Genomic DNA, 17625 nt, shown 5'->3' on the forward strand with positions numbered 1-17625 from the left:
AGACATGCAAAGTGTTAAAAGGTGCAGTGTTATACTGTACATAACATTTTAATTAAAGACATTCAAATTTAATATTGTGTACTTTAGTGAACTTTTGTTACCTTCCTCGCACAAATATGCGAATTCGTCCCATACTGAAAGAAATTACCCTTTATGCCCTCACCGATGTGAATTGGCACAAATTTCCACAGCTTTCTCACCATAGCCAGCCATTTTCTCCATAATCATAATCAATTCCAACTCCTATTATTTCTTTCACTGCAGACAGAATGATGTGGCCTTCCATCCACTTCAGTCTCATTCATTCTGTAATATGGGTGCTTGTGGTTATTAAGCAAGCAAGCCAATGATCCATCTTCTTCTGCATTATCAGCACTTAAAGGAGAAAGTCAGTCTGTGAGAATAGGTGACTGCAGTGACTGTCCTTCCGTGCCATCAATGTGTGCAGGGAGTAAAGACCAGAGTACAGACACACAAAACTTATATTTCTTGCTTTTACCAAAAACAAGTACCTCTGCTTCAATGTAATCGTTTAAAGCCAGACAACTCCAAGCTGAAAAATAAATATGTCCAGCTGTTGCCTGAGAACCGCTGCGATGTTTCTATTTCAAATACAAGCTCGAATCCATCCATCCATCCTATGTAACCGGGGGTCCGGCGTCGGCTGTCAGAGGGCTGAAACGGCAGACGCTGTCGGTAATCCAGGTCGGCTGATCGTAGATGGCAGTAAGCGCGCCAGGCATGACTCGGAGCCAAGGAGGCGAAGCAGAGATCGGTACACAGGAAGACAGGAACACAAGGAGGGGAAAAACGCTTGCACGCTGCATAAACCATGAAGATCTCACGTCTGGCCAGAAATAAGAGACTGAGAAGGGGAAGGTTGACCACAGATGGGAGGGGCGGGGTTCCAAAGCGGAACCACACCTCCTCAGGCACTTCCATCTCCTGCCAACATTCCTCTGTCCTTTATTTCCCTTCACACTGCACTCCTATCATGCTCCACAACCACAAACCTCTGAAATCTCCTACACTCTCTGCACTCGACTGACTCCTTACCAGCTTCTCTCCTGCTGCTGCCTGCACTCCTCCATGTTCTGTCGGCACCCAAACCACCTGCTTTGCTCGCCCCATCATTTCTCCCAGATCCAGCGTGGGCTGATTAAAAGCCACTGCTAAGGGGGGCTCCTCCTCTGGTGTGTTGTACCATTCTCCCACTACTCCCATCCTCCGTATCTGAATGGCTACTCCCTCAGGGCCTAATATTATCCAGTCTGCCGTCATGCGCATCCCGTCTTTCTCTCGGTCAGGCAGCGGATCTATCAGCCGATCCCACTCATCCCTCACTCCAGGATCACTGAAATCTCCCATCACAACTAACAACTGTATTTATCCTATTTCCAATTTAGCACATTGCTATATTGTTCCTGTATAAATGGTCCCCACTATTCTAGGATTTCCCAAACCTTTCCAATAACTTCTTCTAATCCGTATAAGCTATACTATCCCTGCTGGACAACAACCTTTGTTGCAGAAGGGTGAACTGTCCACTGAGTACCTCTACTCCCCCTTCGTACATTTTATGTCTATCTGCAGCTGACACACAGCATCTCTGCCTAACAAATTCACTGGGATATGCTCTGATGTTAGTTTAGACATATTTACATTTTTGGCCCCTATCTGAACATCTACTAAAGAAGATTCTGGAACATGCAGGTTGGACAGGTGTGTCTATGCTGATCACAGCTCCAGCACACCAGCTGAATCAGCCTGTTTCCCAGTCTCCCAGGGGTCTAGGATCATCAAATTTGTGAGTAAATGGGTGCCCTCTGAGGAAACCCCCATCCATTGTATCTACTCACTCTGTTCTAATTAGGGACCGGAGGCCAATTAGTGGCCTTGTTTTTTTGGCAGTGACTGACTCAATTTCTTCGTCAGCTCCCTCTCATGCTCTTCAGCAGAGTCCTCCTCCTCTCTGTACAAGTCAATAGCGTGGATCAGCTGCTCCTCAGGAATAGTAATAAGTCCCACCACTTGCCTTAGCCTGCTTCTCACTGGCTTCGGGAGCGTGTCCTGCAGAGCCCTCCGGTACAGACCGCTGAACACCAAATCCTGTAGGTCCTGCTCTGCCTCACTGCTCCACCGCTTTTCTTGGGCTTGCAGATAGGCAGCTGGGCTCTCCCCCTCCTTTACGGGCTCCACCTTCATTTCAGCCACACTCAATCACGGAGTCCCTGTCACCACTGCCAGCATTCTCTCCATTCCGTCTACCCCCAGGACACAAGCCTGAACCGCTTTTATATCCCCCATCACCAAGAGCCGTCCCATAGTTTCCTCCTCAAATACTTTCATCCATTTTCAAGCTCCGTCTGCCAGGACTGTTCTGCCCATGGCACATACTGTGTCTGTGCTCCTTTCACCACCAGGGGGAGCATCAGAGTGTCCCTATCGGGGGTCTCACAGCCCTCCTGCTTCCCACTGTTCTATGATCTGCATTATCCTCCTCTACTCCTTCCTCACTATCCGTTTCTATCTCCTTCTCCTGAAACTGACTCCATCCTCTACATGGGGAGTTAGGGCTGTCCATCAGATGCATCAGCCCTTCTGCAGCCCTACCACTTGCTCCGTACCCCACCTTTATATCACTCCCCTTTTTCTTAAACCCACATGCCTGGCCTTCTATTATTATATCACTCCCTCGCAGTCCTTCCTTCACGGTCTGCCGCCGCAGGTCGCTCACTTCCCTGTACCCATATAAACAACTTTCTTCATCCTTCTGTTTCTTCCCCTCTGAACTTTATCTTGCCCTCTATTACTGGAAAGTGGCCCTTAAATATCAGAGGTGGCCCTTCTACTAACAGATACAGTCCCTGATACTGAGGAAGTCGTAATTCCTCCTGCTCTGTTTTACCTTTGACTCCTGCCTGATTCTCACTCATCACTCTCTCATCACTTTCTGCTCTTTTCTCCAGGCCTCTCCCTTTGCTATAACCTCAGAACCTCCAGTTGCTCACTCCTTTTCTTGTTACGCCTTGCTGTGTTCTTATTAGCCTTATGATACTTTATCAGAGTCTCCATCTCCTCACACACTGCCACATCCAGAAATATAGCAGAAATATACAGTACAGATATTTTACGGGTTCCACTGAAATAAAGGTAGCTGATTATGAGAAAGATCTCAGTGTGTATGTTGATGCTTCCATGTCCCACTCTCGCCAGTGTGGGGAAGCAATAAAAAAGTTAAATAGAATGTTGGGTTACAACTCTAGGTGTGTGGAGTTTAAGTCAAAGGAAGTGATGCTACGATTATATAATTCCCTGGTAAGACCCCACCTAGAATATTTTGTGCATGTTTGGTCACCATACCTTAAGAAGGACATTGCTGCCTTGGAAAAGTTGCAACGTAGGGCTACGAGAATGATTCCTGGTCTTAGAGGAATGTCTTATGAGGACAGGTTAGTTGAGCTGAATCTGTTCAGCCTCGAGCAAAGGAGACTAAGTTGGGGCATGATCCAGGTATATAAGATTCTAACAGGTCTGGATGGCGGTGACATGACATACTACAACTCGTGGCCACAAGTGGAATTTAGCGGGAGAACATTTTAAAGCGAATTTGAGGAAGCACTTCTTTACACAGCGTGTAGTTAGAGTATGGGATAGTCTTCCTACTAGTGTAGCGCAAGCTAAAACCCTGGGTTTCTTTAAATCAGAGCTAGATAAGATTTTACCAACTCTGAGCTGTTAGGTACGTTTTCCCCAAAAGTGCTTGATGGGCCGGATGGCTTCCTCTCGTTTGTAAATTTCTTATGTTCTTAAGGTTACTTTTCCTATAGAATAAGTCTATACGTTGTCCTTTTCTTAAACAAACTAAATAGCCTTATGCTATTTATCTTATTTACACAAAAGCTTGTCATTTTTGTCTCTACACGGTCGCTCATTTACTATTCTCCTCTGCTCTCTGTATTGCGCATGGCGGACTTCCGCCCCGATGCAGACAGGTGAGCACACTCCCACCAGCGGACAGAGAGCGCACGTCGGAAAATATGTCACGTCAACCATCTGAAAAGCAGACAAAAATATCTGCTGTGTCATATATCTTTAGATGACTCCTCAGATCTCCAGTCCAGTCAAAAGTTTCACTAATTATCTACTTCTTCCCTTGCATGTTTAGTCCTATACTGAACTCCCTGATCGCTACACCTTACTGTTGCTTTAAGTTTAAGATTCGTCCAAATTTTACAGTAACCTACCCACACTTATACTACAGAGAATGTTTTTGCATTAAAGCTCTCAAATATTAAGTTTCGATTCCACAGTTATGGCTTTAGATACCTAGGGATCCTGGTATATCATACTTATACAAGACTAATTATGGTAAATTACTATGTGAAATAAAGAATTATCTCCAAAGATGGGAAATCCTCCCTCTATCCTTATTGGGTAGAGTGGAGAGCATTAGAATGAACATACTGTCACGATCAGGAAATATCTGTAGCGGCGATCGTGCCGGAAACTGGCAAGGCAGGCAAGGTACGGGGAATAAAGGGGATTTATTAAGTGGACGAGGTTTCGGGAAAATTTGACAGGGACTAACAACAATCCACAATGACAGACAAGGGTAACTGGCAAGACCAGGACTTAAAACAGGACAAGACTAAGCAAAGTAATCAGACAAGGCTGGAAACAATCAGGGAAGCACACGCGGGTAATCAGGGGGCACACGAGGAGCCGACGAGCCGGATCATGACACATACTACCTAGGCTTCTCTTTATGTTCCAGTCCCTGCCCATAGGGGTCCCTATATCCACATTCAAAACGCTCAATAAATGGTTATCCAAATTTACCTGGCAAAACAAAAGACCCAGGATTGAACTGAAAAGACTATTAAACCCAAAAGAGAATGAGGGTCTGGACTTACCTAATTTAAAAAATTATTACTTGGCAGCCCAACTTATGTCAGTAGTGGTATGGATAACCCAGGACAGGGAGGGTCAGTGGGTGGGAACAGAACAATCTGCCCAAATTTGCCGCTTGACATAGTGTGACGCCCGCTCCGTCCGCTCCTCGTGTGTGCCACGCCCCCTAATTACCCACGTGTGATTCCCTGATTGTGCCCAGTCGTGTCTTGTTTCCTGCTGCCTTGTTCCGTGTATTTAAGTCCCTGTTTTGCATTAACCCCTTGTCTGTCATTGATGTTAGTCAGTGTCTGATGTCTCCTTCCCCAGTTCCCTTAAATAAATCCCCCATTTTCCCTGAGTTCTGGCTACCTCGCTTGTTTCCTGCCCGCTCGCCTGCTCGCCCGCTTTAACCCCGGAGAGCCAGCGTGACACATAGCAATTATTTTTAATCAAGATACATGGAAAGTAAATAAAATCAATAACATTTGGATAGGAAACACTCTGAAAAGTGAGAGAGAGGCTGGGACGCCCTTCATCAAAAATAAAAATTGCACATGATGTTGATTTTCTACCATCTAAATTAGATACAGGGTTTAAGACATGGGGAGAAAAGGGTTTAACCAGTTGGATCAGTTGTGTAATGGAGGAGATCTAATGTCCTTCGAACATCTTAGAAACAAATGTGGCCTCCCAGTGCCCAACTGTTTTAGATACCTACAGTCAACAAATATATTGTTTATATTAACAATTAAAGGATTGGTTAAAAGAACATTATATCATATATTTATAAAATATTACAAAAAGAGTCAACAGTGTTAATAAAGAGAAATGGGAACTAGAGATGAATACTATCATTAACGATGAAGATTGGACTCATTCATGTAAAGAAGGACACAGAATAACAAACAGTCCTACATGGAGGGAATTTGATTGGAAAGTTAAGATGAGATACTTTAAGACTCCCCTTCTCACCTCTACGTTTGGCAACACCTCTAATCAGGGGTTTATTGGAGGGGTTGTGACCTGGTAGGAGACCACACCCACATTTTTTGGGATTGTCCAAAACTGTCAGAGTACTGGCAAAATATACAGGAAGAGATAAAAAAAATGTTTGAACATAAAATTACCACTTGAACCAGCTCGTTTCATACTAAGAATTATGCCACAGAATATAGTGCATGAAAATAAGGTTGTATTACAGAGAGTTCTTCTTGTAATTGCCAGGAGGATGATAACGATCTCCTGGCTAAAACCCCAGCCACCCACGACAGTACAATGGAAAGAAAGAGGAAAGAAAGTGTATAATATGGAATTTATAACTGAAAAATTGTTAACGAGAACAGAGTGTTTTGTGGAAGAAATTTCTCGAAGTCCGATGTTTAAGTGTTTGACAGAACTTTATTATTTGATGAGCTCACAGGGAACAGACACTCAGCAAGCATGCGTCTTGTGTTCTGCTCCCCGAGCAACAAATGCATACATCTTTTATGGCCTAAAATGCGACAGTCATCTGACAAATCAAGGACAAATCGGATTTTTGGACGTTCCAGTTACTTCTGCCTTTCAAGGTCCAGGCAGTTCAAAGAAAGTTTGGCCATTTGGAGATACCAGTTTCTTCTACGTTTTCAAGGTCCACCTATCAGCTTAGAACAAGTCTATCTATTTGGGACTTTTCCTTTTGCTATATTATTCTAGGACTCGTTGTTCTCTTTTTCTACATTTTATATTATCCAATACCATGCATTCATTTTATAATATCTTCTGCAACAGCTTACTTCTCAGGTCATGCCTTTGCTTTGACCTGGGCCTCTTGCTGAACAAGCAATATATGGCAAACATGTTAGTTCCTCTATAGAAAATAGAAATTTCTTACTTAAGCAGATTTGCATTCTTGTTTGATACATTCAATTAATGACAAGTAAATTACATTGTTTCAACCACTATGTGTAAATCAACAACACATTGTAAACTCAATTGTTAATTACTGATTAGGTAATGCATTTTGCATAATCATCTATATTCCATTATTGATTACTGATTAGCATAATCAAGAATTTTCTATCACAGTTTCTTTATTAAAAGGTTTCCAATCTGTAATTTTCTTTTTTCAACAGAAGTATGGCACTTAGGAAAGGATAGGGTTGAATTGAGACTTCCATGTACAGCACTGTGCAAAAATCTTAGGCAGGCAAAGAAAACGATGTTTAGATTGTCCTCGTGTTGGTGTAAAACTATGATATTATGCCTGTCAAAGTGTCTCAGCTTAGCCATTTCAGAACCTCTGCTAACATCATCCTAGTATTTGTAGCGACCGTCCAGTGCAGCCATGTATTTTTTGACTTGGCCACTAGCACACCTCATACAGCTAGTCAATCTGTCAAAATCATGGAACGGCTGAGGTGCCCCTGAGGAGAAGTTTGGGAACTGAAGCGGTGTTCATCTAGCCATCCGACTAGATATCAGTATCTTTTTAGAAAAGAGAAGAAATTATTAATAGTTTTTATTGTGTTCCTCTTAATTTACACGTTCTAATGTTAAATTGTGTTATTTGTTCTAAGCCAAAGTACACTTGCTACCCAGATAAACAGCTTTAAACATTTCTTTGGACTGCCTAAGACTTTTGCACAGTACTGTATATCTTAGAACATAAGAAATTTACAAATTAGAGGAGCCCATTCGGCCCATCAAGCTCGTTTGGGAAGAACTTAACTAATAGCTCAGAGTTGTTAAAATCTTATCCAGCTCTGATTTAACCATCTCTCTCAATATAATATTGGGATCATTTATTCTCTTCAGAGGCCTCCATAGAATAATGCATCCATCCTCTCAATTATGTTTAGACAGACGTATCCTAAGGCACCAGGGCAACAACAGTCAGAATAACAACACAATCATCAGTATCACAGCTAGTTTTAAAAATTGCTTTAATGCAGAGTGATTACAGAAAAAAAGATAAGCAAATTAGGTAATATTAACAAAATTATTAAAACATGTAGAGTAATAGACATATTTGTCTTTCAGACATATTGTGCTTTTTTTTAAGAGCAGAAGGGATACATTAAATCAGGATTATATTTTGTTTTTAATGATATATATATATATATATATATATATATATATATATATATATATATATATATATATATATATATATATATATATATATATATATAATTTTTTTAAATTTACATCATTATAAATGGGGCGGCATGGTGGTGCAGTGGTTAGCACTGTCGCCTCACACCTCTGGGACCCGGGTTCGAGTCTCCCCCTGGGTCACATGTGTGCAGAGTTTGCATGTTCTCTCCATATCGTCGTGGGGTTTTCTCCGGGTACTCCGGTTTCCCCCCCACAGTCCAAAAACATGCTGAGGCTAATTGGAGTTGCTAAATTGCCCCTAGGTGTGCATGTGTGAGTGAATGGTGTGTGAGTGTGCCCTGCAATGGGCCGGCCCCCCATCCTGGGTTGTTCCCTGCCTCATGCCCATTGCTTCTGGGATAGGCTCCGGACCCCCCACGACCCAGTATGATTAGTGGTTTGGAAAATGGATGGATGGATACACCTGGGTCTATTAAAAGAAGGTGATGCTGCCTGAACCACCAACCAAGGCTGGGAGGAAAGGGAGGAACACTAGTCAAATGAAGGAAGAAAAGGCCACCGTATCTCATGGTCACGAATACAAAAGTCAGGGAGTGTTATGAAGAAGGCACCACACTTAAGACTATTGGTTTTATGCAGTGAATTACACCAGAGAGAGTTTTTGCATTTTAGCTGTGTCATGTAACATTCCTCAGACTTCATTTTAATGTTTTCTTCAACGCAACAAAGTCCCACGGTAACAAAAGCGCTGAGGTCTGGATCGTTAATTGCAATGTGGGGAGTGCAGACCAGCTGGGGTGGGGGATCGTGCTCAGTCACGATAAAAGGCAAACGGGTAAATTGTGAATACGCACTTAATCTAACTACAGTTTAACGTTGTTCCACATACCAATATCACTACGTATCGGTATCGCAAAACAAAATTTAAAATGTTAAGATTCTGTCATTCTGAAAATCTGAGTATTTAAGACATTATGTTCCATAGCAATTTGTGGAGATAAATACCCTCGGACAGTAGCGTTCATTTCACAATTAAGTCTCTTTAAGTCATTGTTTTATGTTAAGCAGGATGAATGTGTTATTTTTAATTAATAAACCTTTAAGGGTTATATGCTTATGCTGTTGTATACTGTTCTCGGTGTACAACTTAACTTATAAAAGTCTGTTCATCTAATTATAGAATAATGTATAGAATAATTATAAAAGAGCTATAATTATTATGATGTTATTATTTAATTGTGTGGGCCGTGTTGCTTGATTACATTTGACTCCTCGGCACGTGGGACGCTGCCGGTTTGAAAGACGCGGCTTCACTTGTTTTCTGCACCAAGGTGGGTTGCCATTCTGCTCCCATTTTATCGGATAATTTATCTTATTATTTAGTATTTGTCAAATTTGCATGTATATTAAAATATGTTTGATGAGTAAAGTCAGTATATTGCTTTTAAATAAAGTGATTTTGTTCCGGGCTACTATGTTAATTATATTTAAATTTTATGCGCAAAGTGTAGTTGACATTTAACTTTTCCGCGTTTAAGTACATTATTGCGCTTGCTAGTGAGTAAATTAGTTCATTTCTTTTAAATAAAGTGAACATTGTTGTGGGGTGCTGTGTTGGTTAAATTTAAATTTCATGTGCAAGTCGGCTAGTTTCCTGTGCCGCAAAGTCTAGGTGATATTTCACTTTTCCGCGTGCGCTTTCATGTTGCATTCTACTGCGGATGCGGGTGGTTTCGCTCGGTGCTGCCTACAGCAATGATATTCCACCAGACCAGGAGAGGGCAGATGTATTGTAAGAAACACGAATAAAAGTAGTGAAGCAAGTCCTGTAAAGTTTGTTTGGTGACTAAAATCAGTATATTGCCATTTAGTAAAATTTAAAATTGTTCCAGGCTTCTGTTTTGATTATATCTAAATTTTATGTGAAAGTTAACTAGTTTCCTATGCTATAATGCAATTGTTCATTGCGGAGGTGTCAGTGCAGAACTGTATTCCATGTGCCAGGAGTGACTGACAGCTCCATTGTATTGCCTGTATGTTGTTTTTCCTCATTCAGATACAGATGAATTGCAAAAGCTGTCAGCTGGAGCAACGCTGAACAGGAGAAGCGGTTTCAGAAAATGGATGAATGTCCCCAGAGGTGTGAGTTAACAGTTTTAACCACTGCATCACTGTACCATGCCCCTGTATAGGATATGTAGAAGAACCTGTTGCAGTTATCTGGTGTGTGTGTTTTTGACTCTCCCTGCCGGCCCCTGGAGGTTTGGGCTTCCCCTTTGAGTCTGGTGCCTCCCAAGGTTTCTTCCTTCTAGGGAGTTTTTCCTTGCCACTGTCGCCTATGGCTTACTCACTGGGGGCTTTGGGTGGGGATGCTGTAAAGTGCTTTCAGACAATGTAATGTTGTGATAACGTGCTATACTTTGTTGTGTAATTTTGTATTTACTCACGCAAATAAAAAATTGTTTGATAACAAAAAACACTTGTTTCATTCTTTTTCCCTGCGAACATATCAGTCACTTCCCTCCTGCTCCTGCATTCAAAAATGAAAGTTTGTCCTGCACTGCACTTTATTGCCGTGGGTTCCACAGGAATGCAGACCTCTACTTTGGTGTAATCCTGCTGCTGTTGTAGATGGTCTGCTCGCACGCTTTCACATTGTGCACAAGCAGATTTTTTGTATCTCTGCAGAGAAGCATTCTTTTCTTCTGCCTGGCAAATCCATCATTATAATAGCAATCCACCTAGCGCCCCTAGCTCTTAAAGAAAATGTTTGAAAAAATTAGTTTATAGCATGTTTACACCATAAAAACAGCAGTGACTGAGTACACCCTTGTGGACCAGGCGCCTGGCTTTGACTATTTTTCTGCCATTAAACTAGCAAACGTGGGTTGGCCATGACGTAAAATAACTTGTGCCTTTAAATTTAAAAAAAAAGTCCTGTGTGTTGTAAAGTGAGGTATGAAACAGATACCAGGCCGCTTCAGTGAGGGTCAGCGTAAGTTTTATTATTGTGATTTTGCGGTTTAAACTGTTTCATTGGAATCAATCCAACCAGCAGCATGAAGACTGCAAGCCAAAGAAGTGGGACGATGCCTGAGAAGAACAACTCAGTCAATCCTCACGTCTCCTCTCTCCTCAGGCGATTGATGGACTCTGAGCATGAGACATGTACAAAAGATGAGGACTCTTCTCCACTATTCAAATGGAAATTGTTCTTAATCTTTTATTTATACCTTTTGCTTATACCGTAAGATTTAGGAACACACTGAAAAAGATCAACTTTAATACATTTGAAGGTTGAAGTTATTGGAATTTGTAACGGCTGATTTGGTGGAATATGATTTTAGACAGAACTGTCAAAAAATGTGGAATGAAAATGCAGTTTAATGGTTGAATCCGTGGCTTGCCTAACTTGTTATAAATTGCACACACATCCAGCATTAAAGTGACAGGGAGGTATTAGACCAGAGTTGTTGCATTACATTAACACAGACCAGCAAAAAATATAACATTATTCTAACATTAATGTAATGTTGTTCTGAATAGATTTCTATGTCCAGTCCTGATTTCAAATTGGGCCTTTAAGCCTAGAATATGGTCAGTTTTAAAAATACTTGACTTTGTTGCAACTCTGACTAAGTTGAATTCCATCAAGTGGTTAACGGGTGTGAAGATTATCCTGAAATTTTCAAGTTAATGTCATTCCAGTTAATGTGAGTTTGTTCTGTGTGGGTCTCTGTCTCAGGCTGTCATTTTCGTCTTAGTCTCATTTAAACCACTTAACAATATGCATAGATTGCATAGCTGCAAATGTAAAATACAAAAATTAACTTGGAAAGCATTCTACAACAACATTCAGTATTGTGGAGTATTAATAGCATTTATTGCCAATTCCAGTTGCTAGGTAACTTCTATATTTTGAATAGAATACAATATAATATTTTAAACTAGATTACAGTTAATTGTTATTTTTCTGTTTAAAAAAGACAATTGCTGTAATTTACATAGGACAAAACCTGTAAAAGACATTTTGTAATTATTTTCTAAATGAAATGAAGATGCTTTGTTACTCCCCTTGGGGAAATTCTCTTTTCACCTACCCCATCTTGCTCTACTTGACACACGGGCACAGACAAAGGTAACAGCAAACCTGGCAGCAAAGGGCAGCCACCTGTAGGGACACCCATGGAGCTGGGGGTTTTACAGTGATTAACAGCAATTTTGCAATACTTTTCTGGCAGCTTTTTTTTTTGCTAGGAATTTACAGTAAATTCCACAGTCAGTTCTACACTAGAAGAGACATCATTCCTAAGCGCAGCATGGACTGCTTCCGGACACAGTATCTAATGCGACTTCCAGAGTCACTTGAGTAAGCTGGAGATGATTCATCCCCGGGAAAGAGAGCCTGCAGTAGGCAGTCTACCAAAAGAGGGCCTTTCCTGTTCCCTTGGTGAATTAGAACACCAGTGGAGAGAGCTCTCCTGTTGCAGTTTCACAGAGATGAACAACATGGAGAACTTTGGATTGAGGTTTTGCAGTAAGAGGGTGCTGAAGGAAAAAGGAGTTTCAAAGACATTGGACTGCCTGTACTGCCGATTTTGTCTCTGCCCATTTCAGATGTCCAGATGTTTACTAATGTGACATTCCTTAAATACAACCACCGAAACAGAACGGTTCTCAATTTGTTGCCAAGTTTGGTAGATGTACAACTTGGACTGCAAAGAGATGGACTGACGCAGAGGCGGAGCTGTGGATAGGCCTGGGTGGGATTGACAGCTGGACCTACCCAGTCAGATTAATGAAATGACATTTTTTATATATAAATTACCGGCTTCTAACTCTGTTCCTATACATCACTGTTGTTACTGTGGCAAGTACGACAGAATGTGTGAGCTCCCTCTAGTGGTGCTCTAGGTAGAACACCACAGTCGTGAGTGTATTATTGTTGCAGTCACCATGTTGTAAATATATAAGCCAATTTAAGAAAATTTGGGGTAATGAGCTTCATTCAGACCCTCCCAAATTTAATACAAGTCCATCCATCAGCCACTTTACCGGATTTCAATGCTGCAGGAGGATGCTCACATGAAAAAAATAAGACTAATTCATTTCTTTATCCAAAACTATTTCTTTCCTCATTCATTAAAACGAAAAGAGCTTTAACTTGTGCGTGCATTGCTTCATTTTAAGCAGCATTATGGAGTGTCGTTGAACATAAATTTTTCTATGAAGGGTCTGATTTTCTGCATCTTTTACTCCTGGTTTGGGCTATAAAATTGGAAGGAGTTGCCAAACCTGACTGTGCAGGGTCTGCGCTGTTCTCATCTGTGGACAGTGTGTGGGTTTGTGGGTCAGGCATAAATTTGGGGGGGGGGGCTCCCTCTAGCATTAAAATAGGGAGATATCCACTAAAATAATTCTTCATATTCAAAAAAGTACAGATAAAATGAATCAATCTCAACAGTTCATTTAAAGTGTTTTCACCCCAAGCACACCTATCCTTACTGAAAATGGTTTAGTCTAAAGTCCTGCTCTGGGGTACGTTTCCTATATCATAATGCACATTGGCAAAAGACAAATATATGTCAGGAAACTATATAGCAAGAGATCAAAGAAAATTGATACATTCTGTGGGCCATGTCTGCTGCCGCATGGCAGAGGGTGTGAGGGGGAAGTGCAGGGACGATGTCGGCATCACCAAAAGGAGGGCTACAGCTCTTTGGAGGGAGCCGGTGAGGAGAGCTGGGGGGAGCCAGTCTGCATCCTCTCACTCCTGGGGAGGACCGAGTATTGGCCATCCTAGATCTGAGAGGCACTTGAGGGAATCCCGGGGTGCATAAATCTCTGTAGTCTACCCACCTCCAAGACATCTATGCTTTCTACTCCCCAGCCACTTCCTCTTGGCCCACCAACATTTGGCCCCCTGTAGTGTGATCACCAGGGTTCCTCAATATGTGGCACCTCCACACCTGGCTCCTCTACATCAGCCATCCCTTGTCTGGGCCCCTCTACAGCAGGCCCCCTCTGACGTGGCCCTCAGTCCCTCAGGGCGACACTGTCCCCTGAGTCCCCAGAATCCCTTTCAGTCTGGGAGATCACCTAACCCACCCATCCTGCTGCCTAATGCCGGTGTCGTGCTGTAAACTGTCCTCCTGCCACGGAATGTAATCTCTCATTTTAAAGGCAATGTCGCTTCGCTTCTCCTGCGCGGCAGCAGCGTCCGCTCGCTGTAACATCGGTAGTCTTGTTTAAGCAGACTAAAAACTCACATTTCTTGTTTATTATGATATTTTACAGTCAAAGTTAAGATTAACATCCTCCTGTAATACGTCGCAAATGTGACACTTACTACTATTTCATTTAAACGCGACAATAATGCATTTCTTTTCGACGCTCGTTCATGCAAATACAGTCGCCTTCAGTCTCAAGAAGCGATTCATCTACTTGAGTAATATTTTTAATACTTTGTTGAATTAATTCTGCCTCAATTTCTTTGCTATTCTGTCTTCTTTTCATAACTATAATGCGGCGATTAGCTTCATACTGGGCACCGACACACCTGGAAATGACGTAACATTGAACCAAATGCCAAAAGTAATCAGAAGTCAGCAGCCTGCCCAGAACGCACAGATAACAAGCTACACTGCAAGTCATCCAGCCACGACGTCACCCAGCCACTCGTCTACCATCTAAAATACAGATAAATTACATGTGCTCCGTATTTCTGCAGATGACATTATTTTGAACTGGACCATAAAGAAAATATTCTTGGCCTGGAGGGAGGAGTGCTGGGCTATTTTATAGGAGGCTACTCTTTCTTAATAACCCCATTTTTAATTCTGAACAATAAGCTTAATAGGATGGGGCGACATGCTGGTGCAGTGGTTAGCACTGTTGCCTCACACCTCTGCGACCCGGGTTCAAGTCTCCGCCTGGGTCAGATGTGTGTGGAGTTTGCATGTTCTCCCCATGTCGTCGTGCGGTTTCCTCTGGGTTTTCCGGTTCTCCCCCACAGTCTAAAAACATGCTGAGACTAATTGGAGTTGCTAAATTGCCCGTAAGTGTGCATGTGTGAGTGAATGGTGTGTGAGTGTGCCCTGCAATGGGCTTGACCCCATTCAGGGTTGTTCCCTGCCTCGTGCCCATTGCTTCTGGGATGGGCTCCCGACCCCCGTGACCCAGAAGGATAAGAGGTTTGGAAAACGGATAAAACTGAAGAGCGATTTAAAATAGGTGATTGTCCAGTAAGAGGATTTAACTTTAGCTACAGTGTTTTTTGTTATACAGGTATATTTTGTTTTACAAAAACAACATTTACTTCTACACTATACGGTCAATTAAAGTACCTTCTGCATCCTGGAGATGGTCATTACCTTCTGGAGAGTCTATTTCCTCAGCAACTCTCTTGTTGCTACCTTCTGGAGACAGATGAATGCTGAAAAGATCTTCCATCTGGTCAGCAGTAATTGTGATTGGCTCAAAGCAGAACAGGTGGCGCAGAATGTAGACAGTGTTTATAACTCACTTATTAATTATCAATGTGTTACTGGTTACTTTATTAGTTTATATTCAAAGAAATAATAGCAACTTGATCCATGTTGGTCAAAGGATAAAATTCTGATCCTAACTAACGTACATGTAAACAGAACACAGAATACCTCTGAAATGGACCCTGACCCCTGTGGATGACCTGAAACGTGACAATGTCATGTTCCAGCAGATTCCCGTCTCTTATTGACCGGATAGGCCTCAGACAACCTGCATTGGCCATGAAGTCAAGCAGAGGTGTCTTTCACTTCTCAAGGTCCTCCAGAGTTGTACTTTCAGGTACCTGCCATCAAAATGGACTGTTATTGAGGCTACTTGAATTATAACTTTTTAGTAAGAACCCACACACCCATATCATGTTTGAAGCCTTTCAATTGCAGCATTAAAATTAGGCAGCATTCGGCAGGTAAAGGAGCAATATTTGCTGGCAGGCACATGGGACGATTAATCTGCGCAGTAGGGACAACATGAAGAGAGGAAAATTTGCTGTAAAAAAACTCAATTTGTTCGCCATAATATCTTGCTGACCTCCTTCCCAGGGCTTAAACTGCCCACAATGCTTTTCCACCCTCTATGCATATTTAGTATTTCCCTGATATATCAGACGCTGATATGGGCAGTACGGTATGCGCTCCGTCTGGTTAGATGTGGGCCTGCACTTTCTTAGGGGCCTGCCCCTCCTGACACAGACTCTTCCAGAATCTCATACTCCTCTCCATTTCCCATTCTTCACACTGTTTATTAGTGTATGGGAACGGGACAACCCTAACTGAAGGGTCAGGACTTGCACACAACACACACCCCTCCTGCCCTAATGAAGTGGCGGTATACTTAGCCCATTTATACCACCAATTTCCAAGTGTATGTTTTGCTAACCCATACAGGTCTACTTCATCCTGGGCATCCTTCTAAAATTTGCTCACTCTCCTCACTCCCATATCTCCCCCCATTTCTCTCCGCTTTCGCTCACTGTAATCTGAGAGGTTATTCAGCATCAAAGGACCAGGCTGAGTCAGTGAAGTCAGTTGTCCTGTGCTCACCTGACCTGTGGTCCTGCTGTGCACCCAGACCTGAAGGGCCTGATAAATCATTAGCATCACTAACATCGTTGCTGTCAGCCGTACCAGAACCCACAGCTTCGTGTCCTGTCTGGAGTGGCTGGTCTGCTTGCGATGCTCCCTCTTGGCCCTCACTCTGCTCTGATCCTGAAACTGACTCCACCCCAAGCTGTGGAGCTCCTCTGGGAGCTCCATCAGGGCCATCTGAGTCAAGGGCAACTGCATCCTCTGTGTAGTTTTCAGTGACTCTGTCTTTCGTGCGGTACTCTAGTGCAGTGGTTCAAATGGTACCACGTATTACTCCCTTCTACCTGCACCGCTGTTGCTGTGGCTCGTGTCACCTTGAAGGGTCCCTTTCGTCGGGGCTCGTGCCACTTTCACCAGAACACTCGCAGGTAGACTTTATCTCCGTGAAAGATGACTGGCTCCTCCTGGTCTGTGTCTTCTTTCTGTGCTTTCTCCTTTTCCTGTTTGGAAATAGTTTTGTGTATTTTGGTTAAAGTCCTCATGTACAACTTTAATTCATCCCCCAGCTGATCTAGGCTGGGTCCCTTATACGCCCCCTCAAGTCGATCCAGGCATAGGTCTCCCAGTCAGCATTTCATGCGGAGACAAATGCATCACCTGTGCGTTTCCATCCGATATGCCATCAAGGCTGTTGACAGGGCATCCACCCAGTTCATTTTCATGGTGGCGCAAATCTTATTCAGCTTCTGCTTAAGTGTGCCATTCACTCTCTCCACCATACCCTGCAACTGAGGGTGATACACATGTGGTAGAAAAATTTAGAATATAATACTTAGAATAAAAGTCGGACCTCTCAGTTTGATGAGGTAAAGGAAAATCTCTTTTATTTCAGCAACTCAGCAAAGCGCTCTCATCACACTCTGGCATTCGGTACCAAGATCTTTTTTAGCTCTCCGAGCAACCAGTTGATATACCATAACTCCCACTTCACAGTAAGGGTGTCTAAATCCTGATTGGTCACAACACACCAATGAACCAAGCTTAAACGTATAACAAA

This window comes from Brienomyrus brachyistius, unplaced genomic scaffold, assembly GCF_023856365.1.
Source record: "Brienomyrus brachyistius isolate T26 unplaced genomic scaffold, BBRACH_0.4 scaffold99, whole genome shotgun sequence".
Taxonomy (NCBI): domain Eukaryota; kingdom Metazoa; phylum Chordata; class Actinopteri; order Osteoglossiformes; family Mormyridae; genus Brienomyrus; species Brienomyrus brachyistius.